We start from the raw sequence: 14522 nt of genomic DNA on the forward strand, positions 1-14522 counted from the left end.
GATGTGAAAGTTTCAAAATCAATTGTTACATGTCCAGCCTCCTTTCCCTCTTACAATCTTCCACATATGTATTTCTTCCTAACATGAATCTTAGGGTAGATACTCATTCCCAGGGTCCAGCCACAATTCCCTACATTTTTCAATCATTATGGAATTGCCTCTAGTACTAATATAGCTTTTTCCTTTCAGTTTACAAACCATACTTTGAAGAAAGGTAAGATCAACTAAGTTAAGTTCAGGTTGAACTTGATGTTGAATTTTTTTCTTACGAAACTGCATCTTCCTAAAACTGAATTCCTCTGCTTAGTTTATGATGAACCTCTCTATTCAAAGCTTCACTTCCCTTCTTGTCCCATACCTTTGTCCATTAGAACTGAGGAGTATCAAGCAAAAGGGATACTGAAACTGAGCTGGGGTCCTCCTGGGTTTCCTTTCCTTGGCCCTATTTCTTGTTTGCAGAAAAAGCCTTAAGTCTCCCATACCTTCCCTGAGTAGCAAAGAATGGATTCAAGCGTTACTAATCAGGGAAGTGAAGAAATGCAGAAACAAAGGAAAAGCAGTTAAAAAACATTAGTCGTAACCCCTCCACTTCACCTGCCCAGGTGGAAGATGGTAACTACATGCTGAGATCTCAGACTGGTCCTAAGTAGAGGGTTTGATTATTGAGACTCTGGAACACCTTGTTACCTCACCACTTAACAATCAGGAGAAAATCATGCACCTGTAGCTTTACCCCAAATATTGCCATTAAAAACGCTTCCTGAAAACCATTGGGGAGTTCACGTCTTTTGCGAAGGAACCACACTTACTCTTTGCTTCAGTGCAGTTCAGTCGCTCAGTCGTGTTCGACTCTTTGCGACCCCATGAATCGCAGCACGCCAGGCCTCCCTGTCCATCACCAACTCCTGGAGTTCACTCAGATTCACGTCTATCGAGTCAATTATGCCGTCCAGCCATCTCGTCCTCTCTCGTCCCCTTCTCCTCATGCCCACAATCCCTCCTAACATCAGAGTCTTTCCCAACAAGTCAACTCTTCACATGACGTGGCCAAAGTACTGGAGTTGCAGTTTTAGCATCATTCCTTCCAAAGAAATCATAGGGCTGATCTCCTTCAGAATGGACTGGTTGGATCTCCTTGCCATCCAAGGGACTCTCAAGACTCTTCTCCAAAACCGCAGTTCAAAAGAATCAATTCTTCGGCACTCAGCCATCTTCACAGTCCAACTCTCACATCCATACATGACCACAGGAAAAACCATAGCCTTGACTAGACGGACCTTAGTTGGCAAAGTGATGTCTCTGCTTTTGAATATGCTATCTAGGCTGGTCATAACTTTTCTTCCAAAGATTAAGCGTCTTTTAATTTCATGGCTGAAGACACCATCTGCAGTGATTTTGTAGCCCCCAAAATAAAGTCTGACACTCTTTCCACTGTTTACCCATCTATTTCCCATGAAGTGATAGGACCAGATGCCATGATCTTCGTTTTCTGAATGTTGAGCTTTAAGCCAACTTTTTCACTTTCTACTTTCACTTTCATCAAAAGGCTCTTTAGTTCCTCTTCATTTTCTGCCATAACGGTGGTGTCATCTGCCTATCTGAGGTTATTGATATTTCTCCCTGCAATCTTGATTCCAGCTTGTGCTTCTTCCAGCCCAGAGTTTCTCATGATGTACTCTGCATAGAAGTTAAATAAGCAGGGTGACAATATACAGCCTTGACATACTCCTATTCCTATTTGGAACCAGTATGTTGTTCCATGTCCAGTTATAACTGTTGCTTCCTGACCTGCATACAAATTTCTCAAGAGGCAGGCCAGGTGGTCTGGTATTCTCATTTCTCAGAATTTTCCACAGTTTATTGTGATCCACACAGTCAAAGGCTTTGGCATAGTCAATAAAGCAGAAATAGATGTTTTTCTGGAACTCTCTTGCTTTTTCCATGATCCAGCGGATGTTGGCAATTTGATCTCTGGTTCCTCTGCCTTTTCTAAAACCAGCTTGAACATCAGGAAGTTTACGATTCACGTATTGCTGAAGCCTGGCTTGGAGAATTTTGAGCATTACTTTACTAGTATGTGAGATAAGTGCAATTGTGCAGTAGTTTGAGAATTCTTTGGCATTGCCTTTCTTTGGGACTGGAATGAAAACTGACCTTTTCCAGTCCTGTGGCCACTGCTGAGTTTTCCAAATTTGCTGGCATAATGAGTGCAGCACTTTCACAGCATCCTCTTTCAGAATTTGAAATAGCTCAACTGGAATTCCATCACCTCCACTAGCTTTGTTCGTAGTGATGCCTTCTAAGGCCCACTTGACTTCACATTCCAGGATGTCTAGCTCTAGATGAGTGATCACAGCATCGTGATTATCCAGGTGGTGAAGATCTTTTATGTACAGTTCTTCTGTGTATTCTTCCCACTTCTTCTTAACATCTTCTGCTTCTGTTAGATCCATCTCATTTCTGTCCTTTATCGAGTCCATCTTTGCATGAAATGTTCCCTTGGTATCTCTAATTTTCTTGAAGAGATCTCTAGTCTTTCCCATTCTGTTTTTTTCCTCTGTTTCATTGCATTGATCGCTGAAGAAGGCTTTCTTATCCCTGCAAACGAATGCTGTACTTTCTTTCAGCACAAGCCAGTGTCACTAAATTGCTTTTGCTGTGAGGCACACTTGTATTTGGTTAGGTAACGTTTATTGTAAAAAACTCAAACTCTACCCTTAGTTTATACATCAGAAGAAACATTCTCAGATTGAGCTTTAGACACTACAAACCATTTTAGAATGCCGTAAAAGAGCAGACTTGACTTTCATAAATCAGGATCTTTATTTAATAAAAAAAAAAAAACAAATCTTCTTTGGTCTAGTCTGTAATTGAAGGAACCCCCAAAGTCTCAGTGGATGTTCATTACTTTATATTCCAAAGGAACTAAAAGCAATTTACTGAAAGTTGAAACATGTTAATAAACTTTTAAATTTCTGCAGCTCCATAGTAAAAATAATGGAGCTAAAGAAAATTGTCATTTTGATTTCACAAAATAGCAGAGGACACAGTGTTCTTTTGAAGCTATACAATGGTGTCAGAAGACTGAAGCAAAAGTCTATTATAATATCAGCAGGGTATACACATAATATTTTATAGAGTTATTATTTGAGCTGTCAGGAAAGAAGTAGCTTATAGGTATCTACATTTGGAACATTCAAAGTTGGAGAAATAGCCAAATTATTAATTTTCACCAAAGCTGGCTTTATTATATCCTTCTTCAGGATGGCAGTGAAGGCAGTTCATTTTTACGCTGGGTGTAATTGCCTATGTGATGAAGAAGGCAATGTGATGTGTAGGAAAAAAGTCAAAAGAATTAAATTCAAGCCTACTGGTCTTGACTGAACTTTAAACCTGGAATAGCTATTAAATCGGCTTGGGCTTTTTTTTTTTTTTCCCCCAAAAAAAATAATACATTCAGGACACTGGAGTAGTTAAATTTGACAATCCCTTTTTAGAACTTATAATCAGGAAGACTCATTGTCACTAAGGGCAGATTTAACATGATATGTTCCTCCAGAATAATGATGTAAATCTGTTAAATACAAATGGTTACAACATATGTGCATCTATTTAAGAATCTTGTAACCAGCTGCTGCTGATAAACTGGCCCAAAACTCTTCCTACTTGTTTACTTGCTAAGTCATGGCTAACTCTTTGTGACCCCATGGAATGTAGCCCACCAGAGTCCTCTTTCCATCGAATTTCCCAGGCAAGAATACTGGAGTGAGTTTGCCATTTCCTTGTCCAGGGGAATCTTCCTGACCCAGGGATCGAACCCGTGTTGCATAATCAGGCAGATTCTTTACCACTGAGCCAGGGGGGACCAATGCTTTCCTTGTATGACCAACAGAATGCTCCGAACTGAAAGGTGAAATGACTTTTCTGAGATTAAACCTTGCCTCTTTAAAAAATATGTATTTCTTAAAAGCAAATTTTGATGTTGTTATGGAGATTAATATCTTCTTGGTGCCTACAGTTGTTTACAGTCACGTGTTTGCTTACTGTTGTAACTTGACAGTGTTGCGCACTTAGCTTTTGATTTCTGGTTTCAGATCTGATAGTATCCATTGCCTAAATACCTCATGCTACTTCCTGAGGCCAGTTTGTTCTCCATTAATGTTGTTTACAAATCCCCTGGACATAGCTTTTTGTATTTTCTCTGCTCTTTGTTTGCTATTTCCCTCTTAGATTCGTGCAGTATGGTGTGCTTTCAACAAAAGTCTGTCTAGTCAAGGCTATGATTTTTCCTGCAGTCTTGTATGGATGTGAGAGTTGGACTGTGAAGAAGGCTGAGCAACGAAGAATTGATGCTTTTGAACTGTGGTATTGGAGAAGACTTTTGAGAGTCCCTTGGACTGCAAGGAGATCCAACCAGTCCATTCAGAAGGAGATCAGCCCTGGGATTTCTTTGGAAGGAATGATGCTAAAGCTGAAACTCCAGTACTTTGGCCACTTCATGCGAAGAGTTGAGTCAGTGGAAAAGACTCTGATGCTGGGAGGGATTGGGGGCAGGAGGAGAAGGGGAAGACAGAGGATGAGATGGCTGGATGGCATCACTGACTCAATGGACGTGAGACTGAGTTCTGAGTCTGAGTGAACTCTGAGTGTTGGTGATAGAAAGGGAGGCCTGGCGTGCTGCGATTCATGGGGTCGCAAAGAGTCAGACACGACTGAGAGACTGAACTGAACTAAACCTTTGTTTTATTTTCTTCTGTTTATTTGACTCATCCCAATTTAATCTGAAAACCAGCCGGAAGAACTTAGAAGTTCTTAGAAGAGCAGAGGAAAATTCTTTCCTTCTTGACAACAGAGAAGAAATGCATCAACCAAAAAAGGAAAAAAGATACAAGTATCAAGAAAATAGGTTATCTGACTTCAAAACATACAAATGAATTAGACTGTGTGGTAGAACAGTCACCAGACTGTGATTATCATCAAAATTATAAAATAAAACTCATGCAATTGGCACTGGGTGCCTTTAAGCAAATACTGTTGAATTTTACTGGGTTTGTTTCCTTCAATTTGTCATTCATCTTATATACTAAATTTTCTTATTTTTACTCAAATCATTGTTTAACCTCTTCTTGATTTTTTATCTACTGCTTTAGCTGTGCTTCTCCTTTTGACAAAAAGGATTTAGTTTCTAAATAAAATGCTGGCTTGAAACACTCTTTTCAAATCCTAATATTTCATTTCACTTTTTAATGAACGTAATTCCACACAAAGTCCAGTAAATTTTTAGAAGTTCTCATCAGTTAATTAGATTCACCGATCATTTGAAAATTCCTGCAGATATTTTTTGAAGGGATATTTTTAAATGATTGGCAATGAGATGAACACAGTGCATTTCTAGAATTGAAGATCTTAAATTTGATACACATATCATTTTAGAAATCATAAAACTGTCACATTTGATAAGCTTCCTGTTGTATGCAGTTGTTAATTATTGTAATATTCCACTAGTTCATTTCAAATGGTAAAACAATAAAGCCCTAAGAGACAACTTTTCCAGTATTTCCACATCTTTTCATATTTGTGATTGTTAAAAGTTAGTACTTCTTTGTGGAGTTTTCCCTCTTTCACACTAAAATCCTGAATTTAAGAGCCTCCTTTTTTTACCTCATAGGATCTGAAAAGTCTGTCTGCTGTGGTATCCAAGCTCATCTGCAATCAGCTTTAGATTCAGTTTCATAATGCATAGAAACATTTGGCAATGTCCACTGAAATGTCATACTCCTTTCTTTTCATAAGTGTCACGTGTTACACTGAAAATAAAGGACTTAGGCAATTGTGTCCAAAGACATCTGAAAGTGTATGAATTGTGGTACCAATGGAATAAAGACACAGGAACTAATTGTTGCCAAAACCCAGCCTCTGTGCACTGGCACCTAACTGAATCTTAAGAGACGAAGAGTTTTGGGTGAAGGAGGAAAAACATAGCTTTATTGCTTTGCCAGGCAAAGAGGGCCACAGTGGGCTATTGCCCTTACAACTGTGTTCACACCTAGGTGGGTGGGTGGGATTGTTTAGGAGTTTCATAGTCAAGAGGCAGAGCTGATGATAAGGGTTAGGGAGTGTGCAGGGCCTGCATTTCTTTAATCTGGAGGCAGGTGGTCTTGTGTTAAGCTTCTCTTATTTTCAAGGTTATTTAAATGTGACCTCCTCTCTGGAATGAAGAATGCTTCATCAATAATTAATATCTTCCATTTTGTGGGGGCTTTAGTTTTCACAGAAGACCTCAAAAATATTGTTTTATATATATGTATGTGTATACATCCATCTATCTATCTATTTATATATAAAATAACCCATCCCCTCCCTGATTAGCAACTATTTGAACCTGGTCTTTGGAACTCAGGGAAGGTCATGGAGGCTGAGCGAAGTCTATTTCCTACAAATAAGAAATGAGAGACACAGAAAGGCGATTGTGCACAGGAGCCCCAGAGGGTCCTGCTTGGTTTCATACTCTTGGTAACCTTGTGAAATAAGTTTAAAGTATTTATCTGATTTGGAGCTGGTAGATACATTGTCAAAAAGGTTGTGGGTCCAAATGGCGAAATTCTGGGATCAAGTGGTAGCAAGATGTGAATGAATCCTTGCTACTGATACAGGTGCACAGAGCAAAGCAGCCTTTGTATTTTGCTTTCTGTGTCTGTTTACTTATTAATTTGTTTTAGAAGCAGAAAAAGTGGGGAAGCCAGGTCAGTGGATGAAATGGCATATAGGTAGGGAAAACAGTTCTGTCAATTCCAGCTATGATCACATCTGGGTAAATTAAGCTCAGAAACAATGTTTAAATTTTATCCTAGGAAGACAGCTTTTAGTAAATTGCTTGTTTTTCTCCTAAGGGCATTTTTCCCCAAATGAGCCTAAAAATTCTTGAGAAGCCTGACCTGTGGTGAGCCCCTTCAAACTTAGAGATGTAATTGTCTTTAGTTATACAGAACTGGAAGGCCACACACAGAGGGCACACAATTTAGTCTAGCTGCTTTTCGAGCTATATTCATATTCATAAAAAATGCAGCTGTCAGGGTCCCAAAATATGCCTTAATGACATGCTATTTTAAGTTAAAGTTACTTAAGAAATGATCAATGTAAAAGCGATGCTTTGCTTTGACTCTTCTGTCACCCTGAAAGAAGAAAATAAATGTAATGCAAAAGGTATGTTTTCTACATCTGGAGGTAGAAGGACACCCTTATTGCCAGAGACAGGGAATTCAGGGCTGAAACACCTGTAAAAACAAATATTTTTGCTTGTTTAATTTTCTCTTTCAAGCCCAAACTCAGTTTTGATTCTTCACTAATTAAGCACTCAAAGCCTAGGTTTCTCTGTCCTGTCAATTCCTCATGAATGTACGGTTTCTTTGTCTAAAAAGTATAAAAACTACATGATTTGGCCACTTTCTAGGTTGTATTTTTATGAGAACTCCGTGCCCATGAATTAAAACTTGTTCCTTTTTCTCCTGTTAATCTGTCCTATGTCAATTTTATTATTAGACCAGCCACAGGAATTCAAGTGGGATATAGGGAGATATTTTCAGCCTCCATGATACATAATACCAATTGCTCAATAATTCTATTTGCCTTATTTTTTCAATAGCATAGTGAAAACAATAGCATTGACTTTACAGAGTTGTTGAAATAATTACATGAACAATCAATGTAAGAAACTTACCAGTGGACATATAGCAAACTACCTATTACTGTTAACCAGTAGTTGCTATTTTGTGTTAGTCATAACCTGTAGTTACTCTATTAGTCATTACATGATAATACACATCAGGCACTGTACTAGGTTCTGAAGATGTAACACTGACTAGGGACACTCCTGTCCCTTTGTAATTCGACCAATCCAACCAATGTCAACCAACCAACCAAGAAATAAACAAACAAAAATAAAGAAGGCTGCAAATTTAAAAAAAGGAGGGGGGTCTTAAGAGTTGCAATTTGGGAAACACAAATTAGGATAAAACCTAAAGCGGGTTTCAAAGAAGAGACAGTGTAAGGGGATTATAAAGCCCATGAAGTTTTACCGTTATGAGAGAAAGGAAATATATGTCCTCAGGGATGGCTGTTGCCACTTATATTACAATAAGGGCCTGAAAAATATCTTGAGTTTCTAGTAGATGTCTTTTTTTTTTTTTCTAGTAGATGTCTTTATGAGGATAAAAGTGATCAAAAGATCAGATTCCATCCTGCAATATGTGTAAGTCTCAACCCTCGATGGCCTCACAGTTCCATTTTAGAGAGGTCTAGTACCAATACTGACTCCATTTGTATTTCCCATCAAAAACACTCTTGAGAGAGTAAGACATGGTATTTTACAAAAAGACACAAAGAGGGTTCAAAGAACAGGAAGATGGAGCCATTTAATCCTTTATTGCTATTGATCCTTCGACTGTTAAGTCATTATTATTGGCTGTTATTAATAAGCCATGGGCTGCCCCAGTGGCTCAGATGGTAAAGCGTCGGCCTGCAATGCAGGACACTCAGCTTCGATCCCTGGGTCAGGAAGATCCCCTGGAGAAGGAAATGGCAAGCCACTCCAGTACTCTTGCCTGGAAAATCCCATGGACTGAGGAGCCTGATAGGCTACAGTCCATGGGTTCACAAAGAGTTGCTAAAGACTGACCAACTTCACTACACTTCAATAAGCCATGGAGGAAGCACAAGCTGGAATCAAGATTGCCAGGGGAAATATCAATCACCTCAGATATGCAGATGACACCACCCTTATGGCAGAAAGCGAAGAACTAAAGAGCCTCTTGATGAAAGTGAAAGAGGAGAGTGAAAAAGTTGGGATAAAGCTCAACATTCAGAAAACTAAGACCATGGCATCTGGTCCCATCACTTCATGGCAAATAGATGGGGAAACAGTGGCAACAGTGGCTAACTTTATTTTTCTGGGCTACAAAATTATTGCAGATAGTGACTGCAGTCATGAAATTAAAAGATGTTTACTCCTTGGAAAGAAATGTATTACCAACCTAGATAACATATTAAAAAGCAGAGACACTGCCAACAAAGGTCCATCTAGTCAAGGCTATGGTTTTTCCAGTGGTCATGTATGGATGTGTGAGTTGGACTATAAAGAAAGCTGAGTGCCAAAGAATTGATGCTTTTAAACTGTGGTGTTGGAGAAGACTCTTGAGAGTCCCTTGGACTGCAAGGAGATCCCAGCAATCCATCTTAAAGGAGATCAGTCCCGAGTGTTCATTGGTAGGACTGATGTTGAAGCTGAAACTCCGATACTTTGGCCACCTGATGCAAAGAGCTAATTCACTAGAAAAGACCCTGAAGCTGGGAAAGATTGCGGGCAGGGGAGAAGGGGACGACAGAGGATGAGATGGTTAGATGCGATCACCAACTCAATGGACATGGCTTTGGGTGGACTCTGGGAGTTGGTGATGGACAGGGAGGCCTGGCATGCCGCGGTTCATGGGGTCGCAAAGAGTCGGACATGACTGAGAGACTGAACTGAAGTGTATCCTTCTATTAAGTAGAAGCAAACATAGTTTTAGAAAGAAAGTGATATTTGATATATAATTCCAAAGTATGTAAAACAAGGGGAAACTAGAAGCAAAGGTCTAGGAGAGTTAGACTATGTACTATGTTGGGGACATGCTGAATAATGCAGGGTTCAGAGTTTGTTTTATGGAGTAAAATCTGAGGAATATGACTGATTTAAAATTAAGCCATAAGGAAAGAATGAAATATTAAACATTTCTTAAATAATGACAAAAATGCTTTTTATTAAAGACACTACTACTGGAATTTGTATGCATACTTATAAAGGTCATTTCTCAACTGCCAAGAAACACAATATGAAATACACTATCTTTTGCAAAACCATAGTTTCTCTCTTTATAAAGAAAAAAAGGGGGTGCTATTTGTCCAGAATTTCTCTCATTTATTTTATACAATTCTAAATAAAAGAGCTTTACAGGGGGTAGATGACATTTAAGATGTCTTACTTAAGACCCACAGTATAATACTATATGGTAATTGAATATTTTCTTACAAAGGGGAGCAGAATTTGCCATCTCCAAATATTCTTCTATGGCATAAGAATTATCTTATGATGACTATTTATGAAAAAGCTGACATAGGAAAAATTTTGAAGCCACATTGAAGTTACTTTATCAGGAAAATTATTTGTAGAGTATGTGCCTCTCTGCACCAGGAAGAGGAGAATGACTAAATTCCTAGAAACTCTTACCAAGGAAGAAGATAAGGATTTAAATCTGTGTTAACAGGCATACCTTCTTCACTATGCTTTGGCTGAATACCTCCCAAACTAGCTCCCTGTCACCCCTCTTTATGTCAATAGCTGGGGTTGGTATTTAAGGTGATGGCTTGGGCCATTTCAGAGAGTTACTCAGTTTTCCTGGGTATCTCTCATCTGGACAGGAGTAGTACAAGTTATGACATTTCTGTTTGTTTTTCTCCTATTAATGCATCTTTTAATACAGAAGGGTCTCAGCCAAGAGCCTAGGAGATGTTGATAAGAAAGAAATTTATTCTGCTCGTCTATATTCTTTTGATTGGTCTCGAATTAAATTGACATAAGATAGACTAACAAGAGAAAATCAAACAAACATTTAGTAATATGTATATATCGAAGACACGGCTTCCTTGGTGCTGAGACGATAAAGAATCTGCCTGCAATGCAGGATACACAGGTTTGATCCTGGGTTGGAAAGATTCCCTAGAGAAGAGAATGATAATCTTCACCAATATTTTGCCTGGAGAATTTCATAGGCAGAGGAGCCTGGCGGGCTATGGTACACAGGGTTGCAAAGAGTCAGACTTAAATGAGCGACTAACAGTTTCACTACTTACTTTCACTTATATATGGAAAAGACCCCCCAAAAGCTAAGCAACTCAGCAGATGGCTGATACCTTTACCTTAAGTATCATCTTCAGCTAAAGACTAAAGAGGATATTGGAGGCAGAGACTTCAAAGGGAAGGAAAGAAATTTACATAAAAATGGTAAAATAAATGTCTGGTAAATTAATGTTTTCTTACACATGGAAAGACAATGGAACACACAGAGAAATTAAATCTAAGGAACAGAATTTGCTAGGATCCTCCCTGTCTACACACCTAGTTCACACTCTAGTTCTCTATGGTGCTAAATCTATTTTTATATCTAGGTTCCTTCCTGTCTACACATTTTGTTCTCTATGGTGTTAACTCTAGTCTTATAATACGTCTCTATTTAAATACTTCAGGCAGCTAAGGGGGAAGTGAAAGTTTTAGCTATTTTGGCCTTGATTGTTTAAACCTGAAATAATGTTACTTGAAAAACAGATTCACCTCTTGATAAGTGTTGAGCCAAAAGACACAACCAAACTAAAACTGGAAGTAGTATTTATTACTTGCAGCAAGTAAGAGAACACTGGGATCTTTCCCAAAGCAGTGTCACCCTGAATAGCAAAATTGGGGATGGTTTAAGCTAAGGGAATATGCATGTTCATTATTTAATTTATATGCAGAGTATATCATGCGAAAAACTTGGCTGGATGAATCACAAGCTGGAATCAAGATTGATGGAAAATATATCAACAACCTCAGACATGCAGATGATAGTACTCTAATGGCATAAGAGTGAGTGAGTGAAGTCACTCAGTCGTGTCCGACTCTTGGGACACGACTCGTGACCCCATGGATGGTAACCTACCAGGCTTCTCTTTCCATAGGATTTTCCAGGCAAGAGTACTGGAGTGGGTTGCCGTTTCCTTCTCCAGGAGATCTTCCCAACCCAGGGATCGAACCCAGGGCTCCCACATTGTAGGCAGACGCTTTACCATCTGAGCCACCAGGGAAGAGCCCAGTAGAGGGACTAAAGAGCCGCTTGATGAGGCTGAAAGGGGAAGAGAAAAAGCTGGCTTAAAACTCAACATTAAAAACAAAGATTATGGCATCCAGTCCCATCACTTCATGGCAAATAGATGAAGAAAAATTGGAAACAGTGACAAATTTTCTTTTCCTGGGCTCCAAAATACTGCAGATGGTGCCCCCAGCCATGAAACTAAAGGACTCCTTGGAAGAAAAGCTAGACAGCATATTAAAAAACAGAGACATCACTTTGCTGGCAAAGCTATTGTGTTTCCAGTAGTTAGGTATGGATGTGAGAGCTGGATCATAAAGAAGGCTGAGCACCAAAGAATTGATACTTTTGATTTGTGGTGCTGGAGAAGACTCTTGCGAGTCCCTTCGACTGCAAGGAGATTAAACCAATCAATCCTAAAAGTAATCAACTCTGAATATTTATTGGAAAGACTGGTGCTGAAGCTGAAACAAAAATACTCTGGCCATCTAATGTGAAAAACTAACTCACTGGAACAGACCACGATGCTGTGAAAGATTGAGGGCAGGAGGAAAAGGGATCAACAGAGTATGAGATGGTTGGATGGCATAAGTGATTCAGTGGACATGAGATTGAGCAATCTCTGGGAGATAGTGAAGGACAGGAAAGTCTGGCAGGCTTCAGTCCGTGGGGTCATGAAGATTTGGACACAACTTAGCACCTCAACAACAACAGCACGCATATTCATAAAGGGTGGTTTGGATAGTTTACAGAGTCTAAGCTTTAGTTGAAAGAAGTCATGAGGGTCAGAAAAGGTCAATATATCAATATATTATCTCTTAGATTCCAGTTGATCTGCTGATTGAGTACTTCAGGCTGATCTTTACAACTGAAAGAAGACTAGTAGCACTTACAACCTGATAATACTATCTTTGCTATTGTTACTCCTCTTGCCTGGTAACAGCTGTTTGCTTCTGCATTCTTTTGTTTCCTTAAGATCATTAATTACTGATATCTATTCAAGGGCAGGGGCTTCCCTGGGGACTCAGAGGTTAAAGCGTCTGCCTCCAATGTGGGAGACCTGGGTTCGATCCCTGGGTTGGGAAGATCCCCTGGAGAAGGAAATGGCAACCCACTCCAGTATTCTTGCCTGGAGAATCCCATGGACTGAGGAGCCTGGTGGGCTACAGTCCGCAGGGTCGCAAAGAGTCGGACACGACTGAGCGACTTCACTCATTCACTCATTCAAGGGCAGGGCTTCCCTGATGGCTTCAGTCATGTCCCACTCTGTGTGACCACATAGACGGCAGCCCATCAAGCTCCCCAGTCTCTGGGATTCCTGGGTCAGGAAGATCAGCTGTAACAGGATAGGCCAGCCACTCCACTATTCTTGGGCTTCCCTTATGGCTCAGCTGTAAAGAATCTGCCTGCAATGTGAGAGACCTGGGTTCAATCCCTAGGTTGGGAAAAATCCCCTGGAGAAGGGAAAGGCTACCCACTCCAGTATTCTGGCCTGGAGAATGCACAAAGAGTCAGACATGATTGAATGACTTTCACTTTATACTTTTTAAAAATCACTTTAATTTGTATTCAGACAACATCCTAAAATGTTAATACACTTTAGGAGAAAATAAGTGGGGTATTTTTTATTTCTTGTCCTTTAGTTTTTGACATAAAATATAGATAAATGCATATGTATATATATTTTTTACACCCTAAAATCTGTCTTTGTATCATGTCCATTATTAATTCCAATGCCATATACTTAAAGCTTATTTGATTTAAAGATCAACTTTCTATTTCAGTATATTTTTATTTCTTAGCTTTTTTTCTTTCTTTTCACCCTGTAAATAAATTTATTTTTTGTTTGTTTTATGTTGATATATGGCAAAATCAATACAATATTGTAAAGTAATTAACCCCCAATTAAAATAAATAAATTTATATTAAAAAATAAATTTATTTTGAAAAGGAAATTTGGTGACACTATTAGCCAGAACTCAAGACATACAATATCTCACTTAACCTAAGCCTTTACTTTTTTCTCATTGTTAATTTCAAAGTTTAGCTTTTACCACTCTATAGTATTCACAAAGTAATTTTTGTGATTGGTAGTTTTCATCAACTCAATACTGTAGGATAACAAACTATGCCACCAGTAAATATCCTCTGATTACTATCTGCATTTTTAAAACAATTGTGATGAATATTAAAATTAAAAAAAACATTTTTATGGAAGTATGGAATGTATTTTCTTATAAAGAATAAATTTAAAATATTCACAATAAATGAAAACAACAGGATCAAGATTCAGTCAATTTTATAATATATTATTCATTACAGTCATTACAGTAAAATAGAAATATTTTATGTAATTATCACTCAAAATTCATAAATCTGAAAAGAGTAGAAGTACTACTGCAGAGGCAAAAATATAGTGCAATGTCTCAAACTACACTCTCTTTATTACTTAAAAATCTCAAAAATGTTTTCTATCAAGTATCGTTTTTTAAGTACCAAACACTGAAAATAAAACAAAACACTGTTCTCCCATAGCTGCTATCCGATACCAATACAATATGATCTCCATTATAATAACCTACTTTATGAAGATTAAATGCTTTTGCAATTCAAACACAGTAAAATTGGTTTAAAGCAAAATCAAAC

Source organism: Oryx dammah, unplaced genomic scaffold (assembly GCF_014754425.2).
Source record: "Oryx dammah isolate SB20612 unplaced genomic scaffold, SCBI_Odam_1.1 HiC_scaffold_28, whole genome shotgun sequence".
In the NCBI taxonomy this organism is placed as follows: Eukaryota; Metazoa; Chordata; class Mammalia; order Artiodactyla; family Bovidae; genus Oryx; species Oryx dammah.